At 40.4% G+C, this 12,425-nt stretch overlaps 1 pseudogene; it reads right to left on the bottom strand.

Annotated features, from left to right (window-relative positions):
• Positions 1-4,960: 4,960 nt before the first annotated feature.
• The window catches only part of LOC138160924 (interferon beta-like), a 56,424-nt pseudogene continuing 48,959 nt past the window's right edge, over positions 4,961-12,425 (bottom strand).

Genomic DNA, 12,425 nt, shown 5'->3' with positions numbered 1-12,425 from the left:
GCAGACATGGTGCACAATTATTTTTTCACCAGCAGATGTTGAGCATGTGAGCTAATGCAGAACATGACAATATTAAGAATTGTAATGGCTAAGTCATGGGCACGTCTGAAACGTCTTGTTGACTGTCATTGGGAAGGAACCCAGGCTGACTAATTGATTTGGGGTGTCCCCCCAACCTCTTCATCGCAAGTCAAGAAACATATGGATGCAGAGTAAATGAGCTTGGGCTTCCTGGGGTAGGCCAGCTGCTCTTCACAGGCCTCCACTGGAATTAAGAAGCTACATTTAGCAAGGTTACGCCAGCCTGAGCTGCAAATGCCTGGGATGGGTACATTTCCCTCACTATTAGCAGTATTGACGGCTCATTTATCATATAGAGTAGACCGAACAAAGAGATACTAAAAAAAAAAAAAAAAACACCGCACAAAACCCACAAAAACCAAACTCTACAAGAAAGAAGGAATTTGGTTGCCGTAACTGAGCAGGACAAACAGCTCCAAATACTGTTTCAGGCGGCAACGCAGAGTGAATCAGTCAAATAACGAACATTTATTAAGAACTTGCTAGGTGCGGAAGCACTGTGCTGGCCAGAGAGAGACAAAAACAACACAAAAATACAAAATGCTTGCTCCCCTTACCTACCGTCTAGAAAAGCAGACTGGGGTCAGACTGTGCAGGACTTTAAATGTCAAGCTGTTTACCCTAACCTTCCAGGTTTCTGGATAATTAAAGCATGATTCAATTTTGTATTAGAAAATGTTTCTGACATGCAGCTGAGGGCGTTGTATATATGCAATTAGTGGCTTTTAGAAATTTGGGTCTTTTAAATTTACTCATTCTTAATAAGCATTTCCTCTGGCCAGACTGTAAATTGGAGAACAGGTAACAGTCTGCATTAGTAGAGGGAATTTCCTTTGCATCAATAAAATCATAGGTCTGAAAGGTTCCCATAACTGCTCACCCAAACACAAAGACACACACATACACACCTTTTCCTGAGACATACCAAAGTTTACAGGTAAAATTAGTTAAATTTATTAAAAGTGTTTAATATGCATGAACTGAACACATCTGTGTGGACACGTTTACTAGCATGTTAGTAAAAACAACATATAAAACAAAAACTAGAAATTACCTGAATAACTACTAGATTAAATAACCTGTCTGCTTCATGGGAATGGCCACCATGAAGTCACCTTCTCAGTCACTTATTTGGCCATGAGGAGAAGCAAATATCAGGCATTTGTTGACAAACTCCTGGCAGTTTGCTGCTAAGTTTGTTGAGAAGAAAGGGCAGGGAGGACAGGAGCAGTGAGGGCAGCTGGGAGTACTTTCTTAAATGGCCAGTGTGACTCGACGGAGTTTTCTTCCCTGGTCTCAGTGAAAGCTTGAGACTTTCCGATGAGTTCCAGTCCTACTCTGGAAGCCATGATTGGACTGTTATTAATCAATTTCCATAGTGTTTGCATATTTATTAATTGATTGACAGGTTAGTGAGGCCAAGAAGTTCAAAGGTCTTGGAGCTGCATTTCCATGCCTGGTGACAGTTCAATAATGGATGCAGCTCCTTCTGCTGCTTTTTAACAGTTGGCACATGGCGTTAACCCTGTCTGCTCTGCCTCATTCCACTGGCGCCTGGGCCTGAACTTGAGTTCACTCTTACTCTATCAAGATGATGGACCTGTGGATTATAATCAAGGCTACACTTGGGGGAAAATGGAGTTAGACGAAAGTATGCCTAATGTTCAATGGGACAAAAATACAGTTTCATCAGGAATTTTAAAATACATGTAAAAATCTTGTGACCTTAGTAGCAAATCACGTAAATTAAGTGATTGCAGCAGAGGATTTATCAAAGGTTTTGAAAGGTGTTAAAAAAAAAAAAGATGATGGTTATTTCCTGACATTGGAAATTTCATGAAGAACATGACTGTTTGGTTTAAGACTTCATACCATGTGTAAGTAAAATTTTCCTTTTCTTCCCTATGTTCGCTCCGTCTTTTGGCACTCCCAGAGACCTGAATTATCCCAGAAGATGCTAAGTCTCTGGTTACCATCCCCATTATTAGGTACAACTTCTCTCATCCCCTTCTTGCCTCCCATACTGAGCCAGGAAGGGAAGGAAGCATTGTTCTTGCTCTTCATTCCTTCTATACCCTCCCTCCGCCATCTTCACTTAATGACCCCTTCTGATGTGAAGGTCACTCCATCACTCTATCTATGTCCTGGTGCCAATTATCTAAAGCTCCCAGGTCAGTTTCCCTCCTTTCTCCAGGACAAGGAGAACATAAGCTTATGCTCAATTCTTCCTCTCCTTCCCAATCTCCACTCTTATTCTTGGGGTCTTCAACATGCTGATCTGTGTTTTCATTCCACCTCAGCCACATACATGGATGATCTCACCATCAACCATATGTGTTTCACTGCCATGACCAAAAATTCCTCCAGCTGATCACAATCTCTTATCCTTTCAACTCTCCCTAAGCCCAGCTCTTCTGAAGCTTAATTTTCATTTTAACCATGAGCTCCTGTCCCTTTATACTTAAATACATATAGGCAGTTAGGAGGTATAGTGGATAGATAGTGGAGCCAGGAAGACCTAAGTTCAGATTTTGTCTCAAACATTTAGCAGCTGTGTGAACCTGGGTAAGTCACTTATCCTCCATCAGCATAAATTTTCTTATCTGTAAAATGAGGATCATATCAGCGCCCACCTCCTACGTTGTCGTGAATATCAAAAGAAATCACATTTGTAAAGTGCTTTGTAATACATTTGGAAAGTATAATAGGAAGGCTAGCAATGATGGTGATGATGATGATGATATGCTCTCCCAGTTCACCACCAAAATTGACTTCACTTTCTTCCCTTCCTAGTCTTGATCCTATAGTTAACCAGTTCAACTCTACACTATCCTCTATACTTGAATTTCTTACTCCTTTGTCTAATTATCATTCATGTCTTGCTAAAGCCCAAATCTAAGCTTTTGAGTTGAGTTGAGCCCAACTCAACCACCAACAAATGAAATAATATTCTAACCAAAAAATCCATCCATAAGTCAATTAACAAGGCCTTATTAAATTCTTACTATGATTTGTTGTTGTTCAGTCATTTTCAGTTGTGTCTGACTCACCCATATGGGATTTCCTTGGCAAAGATACTGGAATTGTTTGCCATTTCCTTCTCCATCCCATTTTACAAATGAGGAAACTGAGGCAAACAGAGTTAAGTGACTTGCCCAGGGTCACATAGCTACTAAATGTCTGAGGCCAGATTTGATTTCAGGAAGATAAGTCTTCCTGATTTCAGGCCCTATACCAGGTGTGGGGGACCTGTGGCATCCAGGCCACAAGTGACCCTCTAGGTCCTCAAGGGTGGCCCTTTCTTGATGAACTAGAAGGTCACATGTGGCTTCAAGGCTGCAGATTCCCCACCCCTGCCCTATACTCTATCCATTGTGCCATTTAGGACTCCAAGTTGATATCTCACTATGTATCATATACTATATTCGGTAATGGGAATACAAATTCCAAGAATGAAACAATCCCTACTTTCAAGGAATTTACATTCTGTCAGGAGAGACAAGTCCATACACAAGTATGTACAGAATAAACATAAAGAGGATAAATAATACAAATAAATATAAAGTAGTTAGATTCGAGGTAGTTTGGGAGGGAGGGCACGAGCATTTGGAGGGGGCTGAAAAGCCTTTCTATAGAAGGTGGCGCTTGAACTGTGTATGGAAGGAAGAAAGGGATTTTATGGGGTAGAAATGAAGAGGGCACATTCATTCCGAGCACAGGACCCGACCTGTGCCAAAAAGCTGATACAGGAGATAGAGAGTCATGTAGGAGGTGAAGAGAGAAGGGCAGTTTGGCTGGGTCAGAAGCCAGGGAGAAGGAGTGACCCTCAATTAGCCTGTCCAGATGGGTCGGGGCCAGGTTGTGAAGAGCTTTAAAAGGTAAACAGAAGAGTTTATATTTAATCTTAGAGGTGACAGGGAGCGTCTGCTGTTTGTTGAGTAGAAGGTCGCGCGGTCAGCTCTGCACTTAAGGAAAATCCCTTTGGCAAGAGCAGGGAGGATGGAAGGAAGGAGGAGAGACGAGAGGCAGGGAGGCAATGATCTGGGTGAGGGGTGAAGCTGCCATGGTGGATAGGCGAGGAGCAAGAAGGGAAGGGATTGGGGAGACGTGGAAGGAAGATCTTGCGTCTGATTGGCTATGTGAGGTAGGCAAGGAAAGAGTCAAGAATCATGCCCTCTTAGGCTTTAACTTCTGTGTCCCTAAACAGTGATGGGGAAAGTCCACAGCAAAATCTACTCTCTGCCTGGCTCTCCCCGCAGCAAGGCAAGCCTTTTAGGTGACCCACCAATCCCCTCCCCTTTCACTCCCCACAGCAGCCCTTTCCAATGCCTGCGCTCAAACCCCCCACAAACCTCCTCCTGCTCCCTCTCCCTGCAGAAGATATCAGCTCGGATCCTATCAGAAAGGAGAGCCCATTTTCCATGAGTTTCCTTGTCTGCATCTCCTTGACGTCATTCCTCATCCTCTCTTCCTTTGTTCTAGTTTTTGATGAAGATGCCCTCTCACAAATGTCAGTCTCTACAATACTTATGTCCTTGATCCTACCCCCTCATTTCTCCCCTGTCCCATTACCCTCACCCCAATTCATCCCCCGGCTTTTTCTTGTCATATTTCCCTATATAATGTCTCCTTCCCTTGCTGTCTACAACCATGCCCAAGTCTCCCCATCCTTCAAAAAGCCTTGATTGTCCCTAATTAGCTGTCAAGCTATCTTCTGTTATCCAGTCTCCCTTCCATAGTCAAATTCCTGGGGAAAAAAAGCTATCTACCTATGTTGCCTCCATTTTATTTCCACTCATCCTTTAACCTCTTGCCGTTTGACTTTTATTACCCAACTGAAATGGCCCTCTCCAAAATTACCGACGATTTCTCCACTGCCTTAGCTGATGACCTCTTTTCTGGCCTCATCCTTCTTGATCTCCTTTGGTTGCTGCTGGTGATCCCCTTGGCTTTTGGTGATACTGCCCCCCTCTGGTTCTTCTCCTCCCTTTCCAGCTCTGGCTTTTTCAGTCTCCTTTGCTAAATCATCATTCATATCCTTCTTCCTAAATGGGGTGGGGAAGGTCTGTCTCGGCCCTCGTCTCTGCTCTTTTTCTTGATGACCTCATCGGCTCCCACGGATTCAGCTATCCGTATCTGTCCAGATGACTCCCTGCTCAAGATACCCCTCTACAACCTCATTTGTGGCCTCCAGGCTTCCATTAATGCCCATCAATCAAACAGTTCCCGCAAGCATCTCAAATCCCTTATGTTCCAGACGGAACTCTATCTTTTCCCTCAAATTCCACCCTCTGTCTCTAATTTCTTTCTTTCTATCCAAAGTAACCGATATCCTTCCAGTTACTCAAGCTTACAAAGTGGGAGTCCTCCTAGAGATAGATAGGAGGCACAGTCCTGGATGTGGAATGAAGAATACCCTGAGTTCAAATCTGGCCTCAGACACCTGGGCAAGTCACCTAACTCCTGTGTGCCTCAGTTTCCTTATTTGTAAAATGAAGATAATATAGCACCTGTCTCAGAGGGTTGTAAGGATCACATGATTTTAAATAACACACTTTGCAAACTTTAATGCACTCTATAAATGCCAGTTATTATTATTGCTGTATATTTATCCAGTATTCAGTACCCATCTTATGAAGTACATCTGGTCTCCCTTAATAGCCTATAAGCTCCTTGAAAGCTGAAGCTGTTTCACTTTTTACCTTTGTAGCCTCAGTGCCTAGCCCAGTGCTAGGCGTTTAATAAAAAGGCTCTTTAAAAATAAATAATTTAAAATTTTATTTTCAGTTCCAAATTCTCTCCCTCCTCCATCCCTTGAGAAGTCAAGAAATACAATACCAATGATAAGCTCTTAATAAAGAGAATGTGGAGACTGAGGTGTCAATGAGAACTGAGCAGAGTAGAGTACAGACCAGACCAAGATCTAACACGATTATGGAGGGGCCAGTAAGACATACATGCCTGCTTCTTATCTTTCTTTACTCCCTTAACCTGGGTGGGAAAGCCATTCTGCTACCTGTCTGAATTAATTTCTGTTGCTTTTCTCTCACCAGGGAGAGAAATGAATAAGGAGGGCTGTGAGAAAAGCCAGTCTTCCCCTCACAGCTCTAACTCTATATAATCAGTATTTGGGCAAATTATTCCCTGATCATTCTTTTTTTTTCTACTTTGTACAATATGAAGGTTTAAAAAATTTTTTTTACATTCAAAAATAATTTATTATCCAAGTTTTGAAGATATCTTTCAATAGATGCACTAAATAATGAAGTGATAAACAAGACCAAAAAAACATAAATTGTCATTTCAAATTCAATATGTTGGATATTACCTGTTCAAAACGATCACAGCTGGTTTCGGGAGCACTTGTAGCCCTGGTCTGCATTGTTCATTTATTGAGGAACACACTGAGTCCTTTGGTTTTAGACATTTGGTGAATTTGTGAATGAAGGGAAAATTCCTTCTTTCCACTTGGACTATTTTCTGGGCACAGCTGCTGTTTTGGTTTTTGTTTTAAAAATAGTTAATTATTCCTCGATTTTATCTTGTTAGGTACAAGATGGTCTCTTCACTCTCCTAGGTGCTTTTTGCCTGTCCCATATCTTGATCCAAAGCTATTTCTAGATGCATTATTAATTTATTCCATTGAGGGATGTCTCAGTGATGGTCTTGTCTACACCTGCACTTTGCTTTTTCTTTAGAATAGCAGGAAGATCTGCTGCTGAAGCATTTCATGGATGACCATAGTGACATTTTCCTTTTAGTATTGCTGAGGTGGTATCAACTCCAGAGGAATGAATAGTGAAATCCATCCTCTCCTTTAGATATGCAAGGGGAAGTTTCCCCATTATTTGATTTTAGGAGACTCAAATTTCTTTCATTTGTTCTTCTTTGATGGGAGTGAAGCAAGGAACGATCTTTAGAAAAGAACAATAGGGAGACCCGGAAGAAGAGTAAATTGTAAGATGCACCTGTTGGCCATGATAAACTGATTGTAAAGATGTATTTGTATAAGGAGGGCAGCTAGGTAGCTCACTGGATCAAGGACCAGGCTCATCTTCCTGAGTTCAAATCTGGCCCGAGACACAACCTAGCGGTGTGACCCTGGGCAAATCACTTAACCCTGTTTGCCTCAGTTTCCTCATCTGTAAAATGAGCTGGAGAAGGAAATTGCAAACCGTTCTAGTATCTCTGCCAAGAAAACCCCAAATGGGGTCATGAAGAGTCAGACATGACTGAAATGACTAAACAACAACACAATTTGTATATGTCAGTGGTGTCAAACCAAAATAGAAACAGGGGCCACTAAACCATATATAAGGATCCCCATGGCTGCATATTAACTTAGAAAATCACTGGTTTTCTTGTTTTTTCACTAACATACCAGCACATTAAAATCAGATAGGAGCTATATACCTTAATCTGATTCAGGTCATACTCGAGAGTGTTTGTGGGCAGCCTGTGGCCTGAGGACTACTTGTTTGACACCTGTAGTGTATACTCTTCCAAAATCAGTGTGAATGTCTCTTTTCCACTTGAATCAGATGTTTATTGAGAAATACCTTTCATCATTTTCTTATTAATGGGAGTTTCCTACTTTTCAGTTCTTGTCTTTATTTTTATCATGTCATCTAAAATTTTCCTATTTTCTTTTGTGCCCTAAGGGATTTATGTAATTGTTCTGCTTTATATATACAAATATACAAAAATCACCAGGATTTTGTATGTTTCATAGATTTTTTTGTTTTTGTTTTTTGGAGGGCAATTGGGGCTAAATGACTTGCCGAAGGTCACACAGCTAGTAAATAGATTTTTAGTATAATAGAAGGAAGGATTTGTCAAAATCACGTGGACCTATCTCCATAGTAAAAGTTTATCTAACAGAAAGAATGTCTGTGATTAAGGGTAATACCTTTATCATAGCAAGGTTCCATTTTTGTTTTGGTTTGTTTCACAAAATTATTTGCTTATAGCAATCATCTCTTAATTCCTTATTCATTCCCAATTAAACCTTTTATCACGAAATAATTGGATGGATTAGTATTTACAATAAGAAAACTTCATACTATTTAAAACTGACAGGTATAAGAACAAGCTAGTCAAAAGTGGTTCTCAGACTTTTAAACAGGCGTAACAGTAATACCTCAGTTGTACAGAATCTCTTATTTGGTAACTCCAGGGAGCAAGGCTATGGAGAAGCAGAGAGAAAGCATAAAAGGACTGGTGAGTGACCATAGTCAATTTCAATGTTTTAACTTTTGTAAATTGCTCATACAATTTATTTGGCTCATGGGAAAAACCCTTAGTACTTTGCTTTTAGCCTGTTTACTCTCATTTTACATGTAATTTTTAACAAGCTTGGCTATATGTATTCCCAGATTAGGAGGGAATACAACCCTCCTGCAGTAATAAGTGGCTGCTGGCGGTCTGACAAGGGTGAGTTGCAAAGCTATCAGAAAGCAGACACAAAAGTTAAAAAAGCATACCAATCTGGGACCATTTAGCATAAGGACAAATAGTATTACACACCTCAGTAGCCCTTGAAGGCATCAACTATATGCTAATACAGCACATAATTCAATAGAAAACTATATGTCCTGGCCAATTCACTGAGTAGGTAATGGCAGTTAGTAGCAAAATGGCTATTTCAGAATTATATTGAATTTTTCCACTTTTGGATTTAGATATAGAAAAAAGGCTATTTAGATGCCATCAGCATCTGGACAGAATATAATGACTGATTGTGTATTGCAGTTTTGGAAATGTGGGACATTTGGCTTTGCTCCATATCCGGTGTTTTTGTTTGTTTGTTTGTTTTTGCTATACCTTTTGAGCTGTGCAAATCATGATCTATCGATTACAGCCTACCAAGAATGTATAAACACCAAATTTTAAAAAAAGTTTTTAGTTTATAATGGAAGAGTAAGTTCCTACCTTGATGCCTTGTTGTGGTATGGAAGTAATCATGGGGTCTCAAAAACCATGGCCATGGAACATAGGCTCTGGTAGGTCCAACCAGACTGAAAAGGCTTTGAATTAGCTAATTTCAAAAGACTCATCTTCCTGAGTTCAAATCTAGCCTCAGATACTTGCTAGCTGTATGACTCTGGTCAAGTCACTTAACCCTGTTTACTTCAGTTGCCCCATCTGTAAAATGAGCTAGAGAAGGAAATGGCAAACCATTCCTGTGTTTTTACCAAGAGAACCCCAAATGGGGTCACAAAGAGTTGGACAGAACTGAACCAATTGAACAGCAGCAACACATAAAGGCTTATGAGGGGATGAATATTTTTGAGTTTTGGTTTTTTTTTTTGCTTTTTTTGGAGGGGGGAAGGCAGGGCAATTAGGGTTAAGCGACTTGCCCAAGGTCACACAACTAGTAAGTGTTAAGTGTCTGAGGTCCAATTTGAACTCAGGTCCTCCTGACTCCAGGGCCGGTGCTCTACTCACTGCCACCTAGCCTCCCTGGGGATGAATATTTTTGCGTTGTGATTTGCAAATCACAATAAGTGTATGAGTGATAAAGCAATTGAGTGGATGACATATCATTCTCTAGGTGCTTATTGTGTTTCAGGGGTTGAATATACAAATACAAGCAAGCAAGAGAGTCTGTACCCACAAAGAGCCCTTTATCCCAATAGAGGAAAACAATAGATAAAAGGGGGTGGGAGATGGAAGAGGGTGATGAGGGTGGGAAATAGCTGAGAAGTGATATGGTTGGTGGTCTGATTCTGGGCAAGGAAGGTGAGAACCCATCTATGAGAGCCCTGGCTCTCTGGGATAGAGTCTAAATTTTGGTGGGAGAAGGAGGGTTAGAGTGCAGTCAGCATGGTTTGAAAATGGCTGGGAAGTGTTAAATTAACATAATATATATGTAATGCATGGAGATTGTCATATGTTTAGTGAAATAGATATGGTATTCTTTGGAATAATTTTTTACTTTCCTGTTTTTTCTTCTATTGAAAATTATGTGGATGGATGAATGAAGACCTGGTGTTAGAGTGGAGAAAGACCTGGATTCAAATTCTACCTCCAAAACAAAATGTGTGAACCTGGGCAAGTCACCTACCCTCTTTTAAACATAAATAATAGATGTTCGAATGAACCTGTGATTTCTTTGTTGTAGGGAGCCCAAGGAAGTTCTTCACCTTGAGCCCCCTACAGCAAAGAAATCATAGGTCCAATTGAACAGATCTATTATTTATTTTTAAAAGACACTTCTGGAGCCCAGAAAAAACAATATTACATCTGCAATATACACACACAGACACACACATGCACACACACATACCCATAATGAAGTAGAGGGAACTAACTGCTTTTATATGTTACATGTGCTCAACACAGATGCATGCATGTAGAATTAGAGTGAACACACATGTGTATGTGAATGTGTATATACAGGAAGGTGCATGCACAATATGTGTGGTGTACATGCATTCACACATGCATACACAAAATGTTTGCACTTGTATTCACACCTGTAATATGTGTGTCCGTGTGTACGTATGTGCTTCACACATGAATACATATATGCCCAAAAATTTGTTATGGGTATGCATACTTAACATGCATGTGCATGCATGTGTAAATGCATTGCATGTATATTGTGTACATGTATATCTATTAACCACATATATATATATAAAAAAGCATCTAGTGGCCCTTCATGATTATTTTAAAATTTCTGGTTTGCAAAATTGTGCTTTTTTAATCCATCAATATGCAGAAATTTATATATATGTTTGGTCTTGTGATGCATAAAACCTCCAAGAGAGTTTCTAGATAGGAATGTATTAATTAGGCTAACTGATAATCAGTGAACTGATGGTCAGGGAAGGCATTTCCATCCAGGCTTCTCTGATTAGTTTTCTTCTTCATGAACTGGCTCACCTTAAATTCTAATGGAGGAGATCAAGGGCAAGAAGTCACATCCTGAGGAAAGATCTAGTTGAGGATGGCTTCTGTTCATAGAGTAGACAAAAGGAAGGGTTCCTACCCTTACTTTCATTTATCCTGAAAAGAAAAGCTGGAGTTCTTGTCCAGGTAGATGCCTTGGGGCTGGGAAAAGATTACCTTACCTTACCATTATACTCTTCTAAAAATGCCTGACTTTAGGAGTTAGGTCTTAACAAACAGAAATAAAAGGGAAATGATGGATCACAAATTAATAATTAGTCATTAATAAAATAGCATAATATTAGTTTCTCTCAGTCTGGATGTGCAGTTTCATCGGTGGTGGAATTCTGACTCCACAGACGTAGGTGGACCACTCTTGTGTAATTCATGGTCTTAGTTCCCTAGGGGACAATGAGAGGTCAAAATACCTATTGTCACTTAGACCAGTCCCAACCCCTATCTTTTTGACACCCTAACCATTATGCCATGCTGGCTTTCTATGAGAATATTGAGATTCATATTTGAAGTCATTATAAAAATAAACAAATGGCCTCCATCTTGAGCTCTTTGTTTATTAAATATGCTGGGCGAGACATAAAGACAAGGAAGGAGCCAGAACCCAACAGGGAGAGATTTTGGTTGATCTACTCAGCAAGCCAATGAGAGAGACAGTCTGTGCAATTTATTATCGGTGTGCTATAGATTATTTATACCCTAGATTTAATTTCCTTTGAAATCAGGGTGAGAAAAAGAAATGAGCCACAATGTTAAGTACTGTGGGAAAGCCCCAGCTTCTCTCACCCAAGGGCACCTAGACCTACCAGTTCAATGGCTGGCTGCTGAAGCTGATAACTTGGGCAGAACTGAGTAATTGTGCATGGATGCCCCTTGATGAGGCTATAGCTTGCCAGCTATCCTTTTTTGATGCTGGAGGACTCAATCTTCCCATAAGCACTCACCCAAATGCCTAGATACCCTAAGAAGCTAGACTATTACCAGCTCCAAAGCAAAAGTGGAGAAGAGTCAACTCCCTTTCCTAAAATCAAAATGATTGCATTCATTATGCATTCAAAACCTCTCTTAGTTTATGCCCACAGGACAGCACTATGTCCAGAGATTGACTATAGGCTGACCAAAGTGCCGCTGTTTCCAAGGTAAGAGTTGCCAATCCCTCAGCCTTTGTTTTTCCAAAAAAGAGGTCCGGTTTTGGAAAAGATTAATAGGCTTAAGAAGAATTAAAATATATTCATGGGCAATTTATAATTAGTGCCACTGTCCCTAAGTAAGAGCCAGCAGCTTCCTTACTCCTCTCACCCTCTGGTTTTGCAAACTGAAGTGTCACTATTTTTTTTCATCCTATTTCATTTTTTTAAAAAACCAGTCTTCCCTAAGTGTCTAGCAACATGCATGACTACCTAACAGTTTCCAAGGAGTATCTTTTCCTACCT

Source organism: Petaurus breviceps, unplaced genomic scaffold, assembly GCF_028583685.1.
Source record: "Petaurus breviceps papuanus isolate PSGF00001 unplaced genomic scaffold, PetGlider_PUasm1.0 183, whole genome shotgun sequence".
NCBI lineage: Eukaryota > Metazoa > Chordata > Mammalia > Diprotodontia > Petauridae > Petaurus > Petaurus breviceps.
Note: the sequence above shows the minus strand (reverse complement) of the source record. Positions and strands in the feature narration are given on the sequence as shown.